Raw genomic sequence first — 16,337 nt, 5'->3', positions numbered from 1 at the left:
ACAAAAAACATGGAAAGAGATTATTCACAAGGACAAGGGAGAATGGCTTCCACTGCCAGAGGGCAGGGCTGGATGGGATATTGGGAAGGAATTGTTCCCTGGGAGGGTGGGCAGGCCCTGGCACAGGGTGCCCAGAGCAGCTGGGGCTGCCCCTGGATCCCTGGCAGTGCCCAAGGCCAGGCTGGACATTGGGGCTTGGAGCAGCCTGGGACAGTGGGAGGTGTCCCTGCCCATGGCTTTAAGGGCCCTTTCATCCCAAACCATTCTGGGATTCCATGAAAATTTCAGGCTCTGGCGAATAAGGACAATTGTCAGGAGTGTTTTTCTAGGAATCATTTCATAGCCAATAAAGGACTGCAGCAACAATAGGACCGTGCAAAAGAACAGCCCACCGTGCCTGACACGGGATGGAAGAACCCCTCAAACTGGTTTGGAAGAGAGGGCCCTGAGTGGGAGCTGTACAAAGGATCTGAACTGGGAAGGTACCAACATGTGCCCAATAAAACTCTGTTTGCAGAAGCTGCAAAAGGTGTCTTGGTTTGACTGTTGGGAATGGATCTGCATCGTTCCTCCTCAGGAACAGCCAGCCTGATAAATCCATCCCGTGAGAACAAGGGGGAGCAAGCAGGGAGCTGTGGCAGAGCTGTGGGCACCCAGCTTTCCCATTCTTCTGTCCATAAAGGTGTTTTCCCTCTGTCTGTGCCACAGTTCCCAGCACAGACCCTCCAGCACTGGGGCGTGGGGCTCTGTCCTGCCTCACCACTCTTTATAGGGACACCCCACAAGGATCAGCCCTGACTGGCCCTGTCCCCCTGTGCAGAGAAATGGGCAGAGCTTCTTGGCACAGCTGCCCGGGCACGGGGGGGTTCTCCTGTACCCGTGGCATGAGGGGAAACCGCTGCTCAGGTGTGCAACGCGAGGCAGTGATGCTGTGCAGGTTAAAAGCAACCACAGGCGGTTCCATTTCCTGTCGCATTCCCGCTGTCCCCTCTTCCCCTCGCAACCGGCAGGGACAGCCCACGGCAAGGAGACGGCACAGAAAGGACCTTGCTGAAAAAAATCGCCGCCCTCCTATTCCTGCTGTTCCCCGTCCCTGTGGGATTCCCGCTGGGCAGGGCTGGGCTGGCTCCCTGAGCCTGCAAAGGGGTCGGGATGCAGCGAGGGGGTGGGAGGGAGCTCAGTTTAATCTGTAGGATGGATTTGAGGTTCACGGGTTGCCCCCAGGACCTGCTGCACCTCCGAATCCACTGTCCTTCCTAACCCTGCTGTCCCTCCTAATCCTGCGGTCCTTCCTAACCCTGCTGTCCCTCCTACACCTGCTGTCCCTCCTACACCTGCTGTCCCTCCTAATCCTGCTGCACCCCCTAAACCTGCTGTCCCTCCTAACCCTGCTGTCCCTCCTAATCCTCCTGTCCCTCCTAATCCTGCTGCACCCCCTAACCCTGCTGTCCCTCCTAACCCTGCTGTCCCTCCTAACCCTGCTGTCCCTCCTAATCCTCCTGTCCCTCCTAATCCTGCTGCACCCCCTAAACCTGCTGTCCCTCCTAATCCTGCTGTCCTTCCTAACCCTGCTGTCCCTCCTAACCCTGCTGTCCCTCCTAACCCTGCTGCACCCCCTAACCCTACTTCACCCCCTAACCCTGCTGCACCCCCTAATCCTGCTGTCCCTCCTAACGCTGCTGTCCCTCCTAACCCTCCTGCCTGTGGCCCAGAGTGATTCAGCCCCGAGAGATTTAACCCTGCAGTGCCCAAAGGTGATTTCTGTGGGCTGTTGAGGACGCTGAAGAAATGAGTAACATTTCCCGTTTGCTGTGTCCCTGCTCTCGCACAAACCAGGGGCCAAACCCGGGTTGGAGTCGGGGCAGGTGGCACTGGGAGCTGCTGGGTGCCTGTGGAGGGAGCAGAAGGGTGGGACAGCAGCAGGAAAAGCAGCAGGAGATGGGGACGGGGTGTGCAGTGAGCCAGCCCCGGCCCCACACCTGATCCCAAACCTGCCCCCCTCTTTCCCCTGCTCCAGGTTTTCCTTTCCTCCCCTCCAGGGTCACTCACCTGGAGGAGATGCAGGTGGAGATGGTTCTTCCCCTCCTTCCACACCTCCACTCCTCCCTTGCTGCTTTGTCCTAGGAGATTTCCTGCATGGGGAATATCCATCCATCCCTATCCATTATCCCGAGTTCCACGTTCAGTGACACCTTCAGAAAAGAGCCATTGTCGTACCAGTTGTGAGGCTTGGCTGGAAGGGAGCCAAGCTGTTCCTGCCTCTGCTCAGGCTTAGTTAATTCTTTAATTAGTCTTTGTTCCAAAGTGATTTCAAGCTGATTAATTACTGGGCTCAGTGTTATAAAATAAAACATCCTCTGTGTGTCCTAAGAGGGGGAGACAAGGGAGATATTTCTTGCTTGTACCTCTTTGCAAACTATTCCAGGATTTTTTCTCTGTCTACCAGGACAGGAAGGTTTTGCCTTTGAGCTGGCAGGAGGTACCTGAGAGGGACACGCTGCAGGCACCTAAATATACATCAAGGGAGCCCTGGAGAGTCAGAGCAGGGGAAAATTGCTCAGTGCTTTCCACGCCTCAGAACGAGCTGGCACCCAGGGAAAGTGGGCAGAGGCTTTGCAAAAGCTGCAGGGTGGATTTTTTCGTGTGGCTCATGACTAAACCCTGCAGCAAGGCACCACAGGGGTCAAAAAACAAGGAGAGATGAATCTGCCAGGAGGAACTGGAGACTGAGCTGGGGGAGACTTGGGAGGGTGGGTGATGCTGCTGCTGCTGCTCTCCCTGGGGTTTGCTGAGCATCCCCCAGCTTTGGGGACAAGCCTGGCTGGAGCCAAAGCCTCCAAATGCTTCTCCATCCCTGTGCCTCAGAAAGGGAGATTTCTTTGTTGCCAGACACAGAGAACTCCAGAAAACCACAACAAATCCCACCCATTTCAGGCACTGTGTGTTTGACAATGTGTTTCACACATTGCAGAGCCGGGCAGAGAGATGAGTGCAGAGCCCTCCCACCAGAGCATGAGTTAATGCTGACCTTTAGCTTAGGCTCAGACCCCAAACTGAATCATTGCTGAGGCAGGAAAAGTCAGCAGTGACTTCTGGAAAGAGGTGCTGCCTTCAGAGTGCCTTGCTCACACACTGGGGAACCCCTGGCTGCCCCTGGGAGGGCAGTGCTGATTCAAAAATCGGGTTTAAAGTTCATTTTGGTTGTATTTCTAGCATTATAAAATAATTAGAAGGGAAAATTCCAAACCGTACAGCAGGAGCAGCTGTGAAAATGAGCTGCCCCCTGCATTGCATCCTGGCCCCTCTCACCCAGGAGAGCAGACACTGCTCAGGCAGCTCAGGCTCAGACCAAACCGAATTTCCCTGTCCCCATCCCACAGGATTCCTTCCATTTATCGTTTCCTCGCTCCTAGAAGGATTTCTAGAGAAGCAGGTTGGTCTTTTTGTGGAAAAGAAAAGAATCATCATGTCCTGGGTTGGTGTTTCCACCATCACATCCCAGGGGAGCTCGGCAGGGTCAGGCCTGACCTGCAGCTCAGGTGGAGCTGTTTGGGATCCCTGCAGGGCAGAGGGTTGGGGTTCTTCCCAAATCCCAGTCTGGGGGGGTTTGCAGTGGGAAGGGGCTGAGTGGGGGGGAGATGGGCAGCATTTCTGAGTTCATGGTGATGCTCTGACCATGGGGTGAGTCACAGCCTCTGGACCGGGGTTTAGGCTGCGCTTTGCTGTTTCCTACACAGAGATTTTCTGCCCCTTATCTCCTGCTGGCCTTATCAGCTGCACCAGAGCTACTCCTTGCCTGCTGGGCCTGCTCTGCCGGACCTGTGCCTCCTTCACACCCTCCCCGTTTGTAAATCCCCTCCTTGGCACATCTTGTGCAAGCTGGTCCCAGTTCTTTGCCTGGCTCAGTCACCCCGAGGCTGTCCAGGCACCATCTGGGCAAACTTGGAAAAGTGTTTGGAAAAGCTGGGTTTTGGAGGGTATTTTAAAGGTATTTGGAGGGGGGTTTAAGGGTGTTGGAGGTTGTTGATGAAACACCCGGGATTTTCATGCCCACCCACATCCCTGTCGTTGGGAGGGGCAGAAACTGGGGATCAGCACCTCAGAACTGCTGGGTTCACAGGGAAGGGCACAGGACAATGTTTTGGTGCCTGTTGGACTTAGGGCTGGAGCTGTGCGTGACCATGGAGTTCTTGGCCTGATTTATCCGATGGGGATTTTGGGATGATGAACCTCAAAATGTCTGTGAGGTCCATCCATCCTTCCACAGCAGGGTCAGGCTGGGACAGAGCTGGAGAAATGGTCTGGAGACACCCACTGACCATCCCCTGGAGTGACCCTCAGCTTCCTGGGTCCCCTCAACTGCAGCTCCATCCTTTGGCTTGCAAAAGGACAAAGCAGATTTTGCAATTTGGTGCAAAACACTGGGAGTTGCTCCCAAAATTCCTCACTCCCCCCTAAAATCCTTGTCCATGTGCAGCAATTCTCAGCAGGGTGTTGGGATGAAGGGATTGTTGGGGATGTTTTGGGTGCAGGGCACTCAGATTTATGGAGCTGCCTTCCAGCTTCGATCTTTCTCTTCTCACATCTTTCAAATTCCTGTCGCTGTGCAGAAAACAAAGAGAAACTGAAAGATTTCTCCAGGAGTCGCTCAGAATGCAGCTGCCGAGGTGTGGCCACACCGAGTTGTTCATCCCAGGCCAGGTTTGTGGTCTCAGTTCTCCTGAAGACCACAAGATCTCATTTCTCACAGCCTTACTCAGACCTGGCGAGTGTGAAAACATCAGAGGGAGCAGGGGAGCTTTGGCAACTCCCTGACCTCAAAACTGTTCAAAGAGCAGTGCTCCGGGGTGAATCAAGCTGGCCTGGTTCTGATTTTTGTTCTTTTCAGGTATTAAAAATCTTTGCAGCTGGGAGGTGTTCGGGCTGGGTGGGGCAAAGGAACAGCTTCAAACTGCTCCCAGCTCAGCCTTGGGCCCCAAACCTCGCACAAGGGTGGCCCAAGTGTCTCCATCCCAATTTCTCCTCAGGCCTGGTGCAGCCCTGGCTCTCTGGGGTGGACACAGCCCCGGTGCCCTGCTCAGGAGTGGGTTTTTCCCTGACTTTCCCCCTCTCTGTTTTGCAGGAGGCTGTGGCCAAGCTGTGCTGAACTCCCCAGACACCACTCAGGGTTGTGTGGTCTTTATTTCTGCTTTTTTTTCCTGCCCAAACTCCCTCCCTTATTGATGGCTTGGAGTCAAATGTGAACCAAGTCTACCTAGAACCCTGAATGTCACTTTTCTGGGTAGAATCCCCCCAGAATCCTTGGTTTACTGTGTTTAAACCTGGGAATTGCCTGCTTTTCCTGCTGGTTTTTCCCTCCTTTTGCACAGACCCAGAGCTCCGGGGCTGGCTCAGCCCTGCTGCCTGCAGAGATCAACACCCACCACACATCTGGAGCACAGCTGGAAGGGTCACAAAGGTGTGGGGGACAACACTGGGTTGTCCCTGAGGCAGGGGGGTTGGAGCTGGATGATCTTTAAGGTCCCTTCTGTCTTTTCTCTGTGCAAGTGCAGCTCTGACCTAACAAAGCCCAGCTTTTTGGAGGTCCAGCTGGATTCTCTGCACCCCAGGAGAGAGGGAAGTGCTGCCCAGGCAGAGGGCAAGATTTCTCCTTGCAGGTGAAGCAGTGGTGAGGAGTTTGTTGTGTCTCTGAGCAGGAGAGACCCCACCGTGTTCCCCCACAGCCACCAAAGCCCGGAGAGGAGGCTCTGCTGGTCAGGAATTTGAGCTCCAGCTTTGTCCCTTCCCATGCTTGGCATGCCCTGAGCCTCCCTCTGCTCTGCCACCTCTGTTTGGTTCCCAAGTCAGAAACTCTGAATATTTTCTGGTGACACAAAGTCGCTGCTCGGCTGACGGAGGTTCCTCCTCTGCAAGAGATCAGAGGAAAAAAATTACGGCTTTTATTGATCCCCCCCGGATTTCCTCCGGAATGCAGCCACAGGATGTCAGTGCAGCCATCCAGATGTGGCCTCCTGGTCACCCCCAGCTCCAGATGTGCTGCCTCTGCTCTCTTTGCTCCCCAGCTGAAGGGCAGGAAAATCCTTCCCGGGCAGTTTTCCTGCTCCTCAGCAATTACAGCTGCTCAGGGAATTCCTTTTTCCTCCTGGCAGGTGAAGGAGGCATGATCTGATCCTGCTTTTCTTCTGGTCAGCATTTCCCTCCTCCACCCCACAGAATGCCAAAGGTTTAGATTTTAAGTTGCACTTTTGCTTCTTATTTCTGTGACCAAAATGAAAGGGGGAGGGGTGGAATCTCTTTATTGGAATTTACTTGGGAAAAAAAAGGGGTTTTTTCCTGTTTTTTTGTTCAGGATGAATAACTTTTCTAGGACATGTTTGGAGCTGGCTGGCATGGTTTTATTTAATTCCCTAATTCCTGCTGTCTCCTCAGAAGAAATGGAAATGCATCCATGGGAGACACAGCTGAGGGGCGCCAGGACTCATCCCCAGTCTGACCTGGTCCCCCAAATTAGACAAAATGAGAAAGTTTGAATTGAAAGGCAATTTTCCTCCTCGCTTCAGCATTTTCCCCGTGGCATAAAGGACCTTCCTGAATTCCTCAGTGTTTGAGAGTTGTGGGCAAAAAAAAAAGCTTGAAAATGAGGAGAAAAAGGGAAGAGCAAAGCACAAAATCCAGAGCAAAACACAAAATCCGGGAGGGAATGGAAACGCTGTTGCACCGTTTATGCCATGCCTTGAAGAAACAGGGGCAAAATAATCCTTTTTGGGGAGCACAACCGTGAAATTTGAAATTTCAGTGTGGAAGAGAAGTGGGGGATTTGTGTTTGAGCCTGAAATTCTGCACAACTTCACAGGAACAGAAAAAAGAGCCCCAGAGTCCTGGTGACCACATGTTTGTCACTCGCTGATTCATTCTGGGAGCAGCACAACCACAGGGCTGAAGCTCCTGAGCTCCTCACTGTGGGAACGAGGACTCTCCCTACCAAAGTGGGCAGAATTTGGGAGATTTCTGTTAAAAGGTGTTGTTTTCTGAGTGGTTGGAGGATGCTGGTGGTGCTCAGAGGATGCTGAGGATGTTGAGTGTGGCCGCCCTGGGGAGGGGCTGAGGTGGGGACCTGTCACAGCACCTCACTGACCACATCCCCACAGCTTGGACGTCACCTGGGAGATGGGGATTGGCCTCCTGTAAACACTCTGGGGGTTGTTTTTATTTTGTACCATTTCTTATTTCTGATTATTTAATTTCTGACTCTCAATCCAAGCCCAGGTGCCCCTTGCAGGGCGCTGCTGTTCAGCCTTTGCTGCCAAAGTTCAGAAGCTGAGCTGGGTTTAGGGGGCAAATATCGATGCTCTGCCCACCCTGAGGCGATGGAATCAGGCAGTGGAAGATTGAAATTATTTAATTTCTAATAATCCATTTTGACCCAAATCCTAAAGAGCTGGGCATTGCTCTATTGGGTGGGACAGGGAGTCTTTGGGGACATTTGGTGACAAGTGCTGAGAGCTGAGCCTCTCAGAGCAGCTTCCCTCTCGTCATTTTCCGAGGCACTTGGCCCTAAAGCAGCAGCTGAGAACTCTCAGTGAGTCAGGCTCACTTTCATCAGAAAAAAAACCCCATTTTTGTTCCTAATGCCTTTGAAGCGAAAGGCTGCAGCTTCAGCATTAAAAGGCAATTTGAGCACTAAATCCTCTTATTCCAAATAAACAGGGAGCTGGGTGCCCCGAGAGTGGGAGTGGGAGGATGAGGAACAGCACAGAGATTCCTCCCTGCCCGGGGGGGTTTGCACCGTCCTCCCTCGGGGAAGGAATAATTCCCTTACATATGCCAGGGATCCTCCTGGTTTTCTCCCCCGGGGCTCAGCCCCTCGTTGGAGCCTCCCCGGCTCCGGGGAGCTGCCGGGTGCAGGAGGAGGCTCAGCCTCATCCCGCTTCTCCTGAATTGCTGCAGGTTGGGCACAGGATGTGCAAAGGAACTTTCATTTCCCTGACCAGGGACGCTCTGAGGGGGTGGGAAAATTGGGACAAGGGGCTCGCAGTGGCCATCCCCAGCTGGTGCTGGAGCCTGCGTGGGAGGAGCTGTGACAGCCTGTGGGGCACAGAGCCCTTGTTCTCCAGAGGCTGCCTCCGCCCAGCGCCCAGAACCTGAACTGGAAACACTGGGAAGTGCAGACTGGGGAAGATGGGATGCCAGGAGTGTTAAAAATAATCCACAGAATCCCAGAATATCCTGAGTTGCATCCCACGGGGATCATTGATCCAGCCCCTGGCCCTGCCCAGACACCCCAACAACCCCAGCCTGGGCATCCCTGAGAGCGCTGTCCAAACGCTCCTGCAGCTCTGGCAGCCTCGGGGCGCGGCCCATTCCCTGGGGAGCCTGGGCAGTGCCCAGCAGCCTCGGGGGGAAGAACCTTTCCCTGAGCTCCATGCCCAGCCCTGACCCAGCTCCAGCCGTTCCCTGGGCTCCTGTCCCTGCTCACCCCAGAGATCAGAGCTGCTCCTGGCCGGCTCCCCTCGGCACCAGCGCTGGGGAGCTCCAGCTCCGGCCACACCTCCGGGAGGACTCGCTCAGGAATGACAAGAAATGAGGCCGATGTCCGAGTCCTGGGTGCCACGGAAGATTTTGCTGCTGGAAGAGCCCGTGGCAGCACAGGGATGGGGTGTGGATGGAGCCGCTCCCGGCACACGACAGGCCGATGTCCGAGTCCTGGGTGCCACGGAAGATTTTGCTGCTGGAAGAGCCCGTGGCAGCACAGGGATGGGGTGTGGATGGAGCCGCTCCCGGCACACGACAGCCACGGGCTCTCGATGGGGAAACTCGAGCGATTTTGGCAAGTGGGGAACAGGGTGAGGAAAAAAATACGTGAGTGAAAGGGAAGGGAGTGAAAGGCTGCCTTTAAAGGTTAACACTTGCACCGGGAGAGAGGAGGTGAGTGTCTGCTCTGAAATAGCATCTGCTGACGCCGGCGTCTCGCAGCTCTTTGGTTTGGGCTTTTCTTAAAAGATCAATTATGTTCCTTTTTTTCCACTGCCCTCGCTCGCAGCCCTGTTGAGGAGGGAGCCTGATGTGCATCATTGTGAGATCTCCGCTCGTCACCACCTCCCAGTGCGGTAACATTAATTCACACCTCCCACACGAGCTGCCTTTCTCTAATACAGCAACAACGACCTGGCCCGGAGAGAGGCATCACAGCAGAAAAAGACTTTCGCTGAATTACCTCAGGTGTTTTGAGTAACCTCAAAAATCACACCATGCCTTTCTTCCCGCTCCCTCCCATCACGGATGGATGGGGGGGGGGGAGGGTTTGCATCCTACTAAAACACACCCAGCGCTGCTGTGAGCGAGGAGTGAAGGCTCTGAGCACGGAGAGTCCCTGGGCCCTGCAGGCTCTGAGCCGGGAGATGCTGCAGGGACTCGTTCAGGGTGGGTTTGCTTTTTGTCACCGAAAAGGGCTCGGGGAACGACCTGGAGCTGCCATCAGCTCGGAGCCGGACCAGTCCTTTTGGGAAAAGGTGCTGCTGCCCCTGACTGGAACCTGAGCACCAGTCCCTGGCACCCTGCTGGGCATGCCAATGTCCCCAGTCCCTGGTATCCTGCTGGGGCTGTGCCAATGTCCCCAGTCCCTGGCACCCTGCTGGGCATGCCAATGTCCCCAGCCCCTGGCATCCTGCTGGGCATGCCAATGTCCCCAGTCCCTGGCACCCTGCTGGGCATGCCAATGTCCCCAGCCCCTGGTATCCTGCTGGGCTGTGCCAATGTCCCCAGCCCCTGGCACCCTGCTGGGCTGTGCCAATGTCCCCAGTCCCTGGCATCCTGCTGGGCATGCCAATGTCCCCAGCCCCTGGTATCCTGCTGGGCTGTGCCAATGTCCCCAGTCCCTGGCACCCTGCTGGGCATGCCAATGTCCCCAGTCCCTGGTATCCTGCTGGGCTGTGCCAATGTCCCCAGCCCCTGGCACTCTGCTGGGCTGTGCCAATGTCCCCAGTCCCTGGCACCCTGCTGGGCATGCCAATGTCCCCAGCCCCTGGCACCCTGCTGGGCTGTGCCAATGTCCCCACATCCCCATCCGCACAGTGCCACCCATTGGTGTACAGGGACCCAGAGCACCAGGTGGGTGTTTCCGTGCAGGTTTTAGCACAGGAGGCTGCCCCGGTGCTGGTGCAGAGCACAGGGGACAGGGCACAGAGGTCAGCGAGGGCTCTGACTCTGCTTTAATTCACACCGTCCCCAAAAGCCCCCGGGCAGCCGCTGGCACCGTGAAGTCTGTTCCCAAATTCTCAGAGGAGCCATCGTCCTCCACGGGAAAGGGAAGATAAAGGGCTGGTGAGCTGTTTGATCACCTGCAGCGGTGGCAGTGCCCAGGCACCCGCAGGGGATGTGGCCGAGTGGGCAGAGGAGCTGCTCTGAGGGCGCTGCCTGCTCGTGGGGATGGAGAGGGCAGGGAGGAGCTCCCTGCTCCTGCCTCCATCCCCACGGAATCGGCCTGGAAAGGAGCTGCTGCAGCAGCAGAAGGAGGAAAAAGGGGATTTTCGGGGCTGCAGCTGTGCCAGCTGTGCTGTGGCTGCAGCAGTGCCCGCTCAGGGCTGTGGTCACTGCAGGATGACCGGGCACAAGGAGAGCCCTGACCGTGATCAGCCTTTACCAGAAAAAGGAACAGCCTGACGAGCAAAGGTGTGATGGCTCAGCTGATAGCAGGGATGCACAGTAACACCCCGAGGTGTGCCTGCCCCCCCCCCCCCCCCCCCCCCCCCCCCCGTGGCTCTCTCGCAGCTCACAGGAAATAAATTGCAGCTCTTTGCTCCACAGGACACGGGGCTATGCTCTGTGGGACACGGTGCCACAGCTCAGCCCCGGGCACAGCCCTGGGCAGGCAGCAGCCAGGGGTTGTGTGGGGCTGGGAGTGGCTCTGGGGGATCCCAGGAGCTGCTCCTTCCTGCAGAGAGCTCAGATTTGGGGCTGGCTTTGTAAGGACAGGTGAACTGGTTTTCCCTGGGAGTTTCAGGGGAAATGAAGTGACCACGTGGAGTCCATTTGAGAACGAAACACACTCTGCTGCTCAGGAATCCATGGGAAAGTGTCCTGCAAGATGCCTCCGGCATCCCTCACACCGCCTCCCCGCACCCCTCTGGCCTCCCTCCTGCATCCCTCCCGCATCCCTGAGCCTCCCTGCGCTCCCCTGCAGTGTCCCTGTCACAGCCCTGCCTCATCCCACGGCCCTCCCACATTCCTGCAGTGCCAGCTCCTGGCAGGGCCTTTCCTGGCTCCTGGGCCAGCTCTGGGAATGCTTCCCGTGCTCTGGGAGAGGTTGTGGCGGCTGCCAGGGTGACCCCAGAGCCTGCGTGGTCCTGGGGCCACTGGGGCAGGGCAGGGATTGGGGGGGAGTCCCTGCTCCAGGCTGGGCCTGAGCCCGGGATTGGGGAGCCCCATCCCGGTGTCCCTGCAGGGCTGGGGGGCAGCACAATTCCCGGGGCAGGGAACACATTCCGTGGGGTTGGAATTCCCCATGGAATCCAGTGGGATTGGGGGGATGTCCCCAAGGGCGCTGTGACATCACCTGGGTCAGGGTGGGGACCGTGGAAGCCCTGCCGTGGCAACCCCGGTGTTGGGGGGGTCCCTCCGGGCACCTCTGCCCTGCCCCAAAGGGGACCCAGCCAGGGCTGGCCGGGGCAGCACCCGAGGGCTGGAGGGCTCCGTGTCCCCCCCGGGCACAGCCCCTGTCTCCAGGGCCAGCACTGGTGGCCCTGCTGCTCAGCCGGGCCCTGGCAGGGCCAGCTGGGGCAGAGGCAGCAGCGGGATGTCCCCGGCCCCAGGATGGCCTTGGCAGGGCCACTTTGGGGCTCTGGGCTCCGGGTGGCCACAGGACGGGGTTGGAGTGCCAGGGAGCAGCGAGGGCCTGCCCTGCAGCGAGGCTGTGCCACCGGTGAGAGGGGCTGGGAAGGGTGGGACAGGGGCAGGGACTGGGACAGGGACAGGAGAAGGGACAGGGACAGGGACTGGGACAGGGACAGGGACAGGACTGGGACAGGGGCAGGGACAGGGGAAGGGACAGGGGCAGGGGCAGGGACAGGGACAGGGACAGGGGAAGGGGAAGGGACAGGGACAGGACAGGGGCAGGGACAGGGGCAGGGACAGGGGAAGGGACAGGGACAGGGACAGGGGAAGGGGAAGGGACAGGGGAAGGGGAAGGGACAGGGACAGGGACAGGGGAAGGGACAGGGGAAGGGGAAGGGACAGGGGAAGGGACAGGGACAGGGGCAGGGAAGGGGAAGGGACAGGGACAGGGACAGGGACAGGGGCAGGGACAGGGGGAAGGGACAGGGGAAGGGAAAGGGACAGGGACAGGGACAGGGACAGGGAAGGGACAGGGACAGGGACAGGGGAAGGGGAAGGGACAGGGGAAGGGGAAGGGACAGGGACAGGGACAGGGACAGGGACAGGGGAAGGGGAAGGGGAAGGGGAAGGGACAGGGACAGGGAGGGGGGAGGCACCTGCAGCCCCAAGGATGGGATTTTCCCCGCTCTGTGTCCTGTGCAGGTTTAGCACCCCCAGGATGCTCCCTGGGATCCTCTGCTTTGGGCAGGAGTGGGGTGGGAAAGCCAATGGTGCTCAAGGGTCCTGAGGGGTTTCATGGTCTGATTTGGGGATTTTTGGTGTTGTTTCTTGCAATGCTGGGGCTCAGTGATGCCACTCCCAGCAGAGGTGACAACCACGGGGACACAGTGCCACCGCTCAGCCACAGTGGTTGGAGGATGCTGGTGGTGCTCAGAGGATGCTGAGGATGTTGAGTGTGGCCGCCCTGGGGAGGGGCTGAGGTGGGACCTGTCACAGCACCTCACTGACCACATCCCCACAGCTTGGACGTCACCTGGGAGATGGGGATTGGCCTCCTGTAAACACTCTGGGGGTTGTTTTTATTTTGTACCATTTCTTATTTCTGATTATTTAATTTCTGACTCTCAATCCAAGCGCAGGTGCCCCTTGCAGGGCGCTGCTGTTCAGCCTTTGCTGCCAAAGTTCAGAAGCTGAGCTGGGTTTAGGGGCAAATATCGATGCTCTGCCCACCCTGAGGCGATGGAATCAGGCAGTGGAAGATTGAAGTGATTTAGATTTCGAATAATCTGGGTTCTTGCAAGGCTGGGGCTCAGCAATGCCACCCCCAGCAGAGGTGACACCCATGGGCACACAGTGCCACAGCTCAGGACAGGGACAGCCCTGTGGCTCTGGGGGGTCCCAGGGGCTGCTCCTTCCTCAGCAGCCCCGATTTGGGGCTGGGTTTCCAGGGAGGGGCGAGCTGATTTTCTCTGGAAAGTTTCAGGGCTGTTGGAGTGACCACTTGGAGTCCATTTGAGACTCAGGTTCTCTTTGCTGGTCAGAAATCCTGGGAAAGTGTCCTGCAGGAGGCCTCCAGCATCCCTGACACCTCCTCCTGCATCCCTCCCGCATTCCTGAGCCTCCCCTCTGCTCCCCTGCAGTGTCCCTGTGGCAGCCCTGCCCCATCCCACGCCCCCCCCCCCCCCCCCCCCCCATCCCCTGCAGTGCCCGGCTCCTGGCACAGCCTTTCCTGCCTCCTGGGCAGCTCTGGGAATGGAATGTTAGTTGTGCCCGAGGGCCCTGTGACATCAGCGGGGCCGTGTGGGGCCAGTGGAACCCCAGCCCCGGCAACCCCGTGTTGGGGGGGGTCTCTGCAGCCGCCTGTGCCCTGCCCCAGAGGGGACCCACTCCCTGCAGGGAGCAGCACGTCCTGTGAGATCCTGCCGGACACTGTCCGGAGGCTGCGCTGACCACCAGCTGCCACCGAGTGCCCCTGCCCTGAGCCACAGGTGTCACCTTGCTGGGGGATTGGCATCGCTGAGCTGCCCTGGTGAGCACAGGTAGGTGTCCCTTGGGCTGTTTAGCATCGTGGAGGTGACACCAAGCCCTGAGGGTGGCACCAAACCCTGCAGGGGACACCGGATCCTGCAGGGGACACCAAACCCTGAGGGTGGCACCAAACCCTGTGGGTGACACTAAACCCTGAAGGGGACACCAAACCCTGCAGGGGACACCAAACCCTGCGGGTGGCACCAAGACATGCAGGTGGCACTAAGCCCTGCAAGTGACACCAAACTGTGCCCGTGAATTCAGTGATTGCACCGACAACATTTAGCATTTGCAGCTAAAACAACCAGTTCACAAATGAAATTCCTGGCTGGGTGTGGTGGAGATCTCCTGGCCGCCCCAGGATGAGGTTCCCAGTGGAGAAAGGCTGATGAGATGCAATTAGATTAATTCACTAATTAGAGGAAGGACTGAGGGGGATGAGCAGGGAGGATGAGCCCTCGCCTGTGGAGCCGTAAATCCCAGCGAGGGCTGGGTTCCCTCACTGTGGGTGGTGGGGTGGGAAGTCTGGATGCTGCTCTGGACAATCAGGTCAGGTTGCCCCTGTTCTCTCCATGAAAGGTGGGACAGGATGGAATTCTGACCGCAGGAAGCAGTGCTGGGTTGATGCTGAGAGCAGGAGGTGGCAGAGGTGTCTCAGTGTGACTCCCTGCAGGGCGGCCTTGCTGCACAAAGAGATTTCTGACAGCTGCTTCCAAAGCATTTTTCCATCTGTGAGAGCCAAGTGGAATAGGAACTGCTGGGGAGAAGGATGAGGAGCAGCTGAATCTCATCTGTGCAGCTCAGGCTGGTTTGCAGTGCTCAGGAGAGACTGACAAAGTGGCTGTGACCCGACAGCAGTTCCCTGGCAGTGCCAGGCAGGTGCTGGGGCAGGGTGGGATCGGTGCTGCCAGAGGCCCCTTCACCCTCTGGTGGCAGCAGGGACTCAGCTGGGTGCCGTGGGGACAAACACAAGGCCGGGAACGCTGAGGAGCTGCCCTGGTGCAGCTGCAGGGGAAGGGGACAGGAAAGGCAGAGGGAGGCAAAGGCTGTGCAGGGGCGCAGGGAGGAGCTGCAGCAGGAGCTGGGGACAGGTTCCTGAACTTCTTCACCCTCTCACTCTGCCCTTCCCCAGCCCAATCCCTGCCCAGGGCAGAGGCTGAGCCCCCTGGCTGGTGCTGAGCTGGGCAGGCTTTTTGGGAGCAGCAGCTCCACAGCAAACACGGGTGGGTGTCCGACCCCAGCACGAAGCTCATCGTGACACAGCACGGGGGCTGCAGGGAGGGGCTGCAGCAGGAGCTGGGGGCGGATTCCTGAGCTGCTTCACCCTCTCGCTCTGCCCTTCCCCAGCCCAACCCCTGCCCAGGGCAGAGGCTGAGCCCTGCCCTGGTCGGTGCTGAGCTGGCCCAGCCCTGCAGCCTTGAGCTCCAAGCCCAGCACGAAGCTTATCCTGACACAGCACAGGGGATGCTCAGGAGCCCCGTGGGATGTGGGGCCTCCCATTCCTTGGAGAGCAGCCCTGGATTGAGGCTCATGGGCACCAACCACCCCCAGAGCACCCTTGAGCCCTTTCTCCCTGCAAGCTGCTGCTCCCTCCCCTTGCAGCTGTCTCGGTGCTCCTTTCTCGTTGTTTTTCAGCTTTAATTTTGGCTCTGGTTTGGGGCTCGGCTGTGGGGGACCCCTGGCAGGGCTGGGGTTTGCCCCCTGCCCAGGATGGCAAAGCTGGGTGGGGTTGGTGGTACCTGGCACGTCCTGGGCTGGCAGTGAGTGCTGGTGCTGTGCTGGGCACAGGGGGATGCTCTGCAGCTGTTCCTGCAGAAAGGAACAATTCCTTCGGGAAGTGGGGTCTCAAGTGGTGCTGGGAAGGTTTCCTTGGCGTTTTGGATCCCCAGAAACAGCTCAGGCAGAGCTGCATGAGGTTTTTCTGTGTTAGATCAGCTACTTGTGCCTTTCTGTGAGAAATGTGCCCCGTGCTCCCAGTTTGTCCCGGGCCTGGAGTGCTCCTGGAGCTTCCCTGGGAAACTGCTGGGTTTTTTACATTCCTTTGGTCCCCGGGCTGGACAGGCCAGCGGTGCCAGCTCTGCCTTGGAGAGTGTGCTGGGTGTCTTCTCTCCAAACCCCGGGCAGAGGTGATGTGGCTGCTGGTGTGAGAGGCTGCTCTTCCCCTGGGGCCATGGTGGGAAAAGGAAATGCCAGAATATCCAGGAAACGGGTCTAAAACCCAGCACCTTCCTCTCCCGGTGTGTGCCAGCTTCTCGTCTCTGCCGTTGGCTTCACTTCGTGGCGTTTTGGGAGTGAGAGACTCCCCAGGGGAGAGGGGAACCAGGGGGAAGGAAACTGAGGCACAGCAGGGACAGTCAGCTGAAGATCCAGGGCTTTTCCCAGGGCGGCCAAGGCAGGAGCTCTGCTCTGATGGCACAAAGCTGTGTCAGGGTCGGGATGGATCTCAGGGAAAGGTTCTTCCCCCCGAGGCTGCTGGGCAC

Source organism: Corvus hawaiiensis, chromosome 28 (assembly GCF_020740725.1).
Source record: "Corvus hawaiiensis isolate bCorHaw1 chromosome 28, bCorHaw1.pri.cur, whole genome shotgun sequence".
In the NCBI taxonomy this organism is placed as follows: Eukaryota; Metazoa; Chordata; class Aves; order Passeriformes; family Corvidae; genus Corvus; species Corvus hawaiiensis.
Note: the sequence above shows the minus strand (reverse complement) of the source record.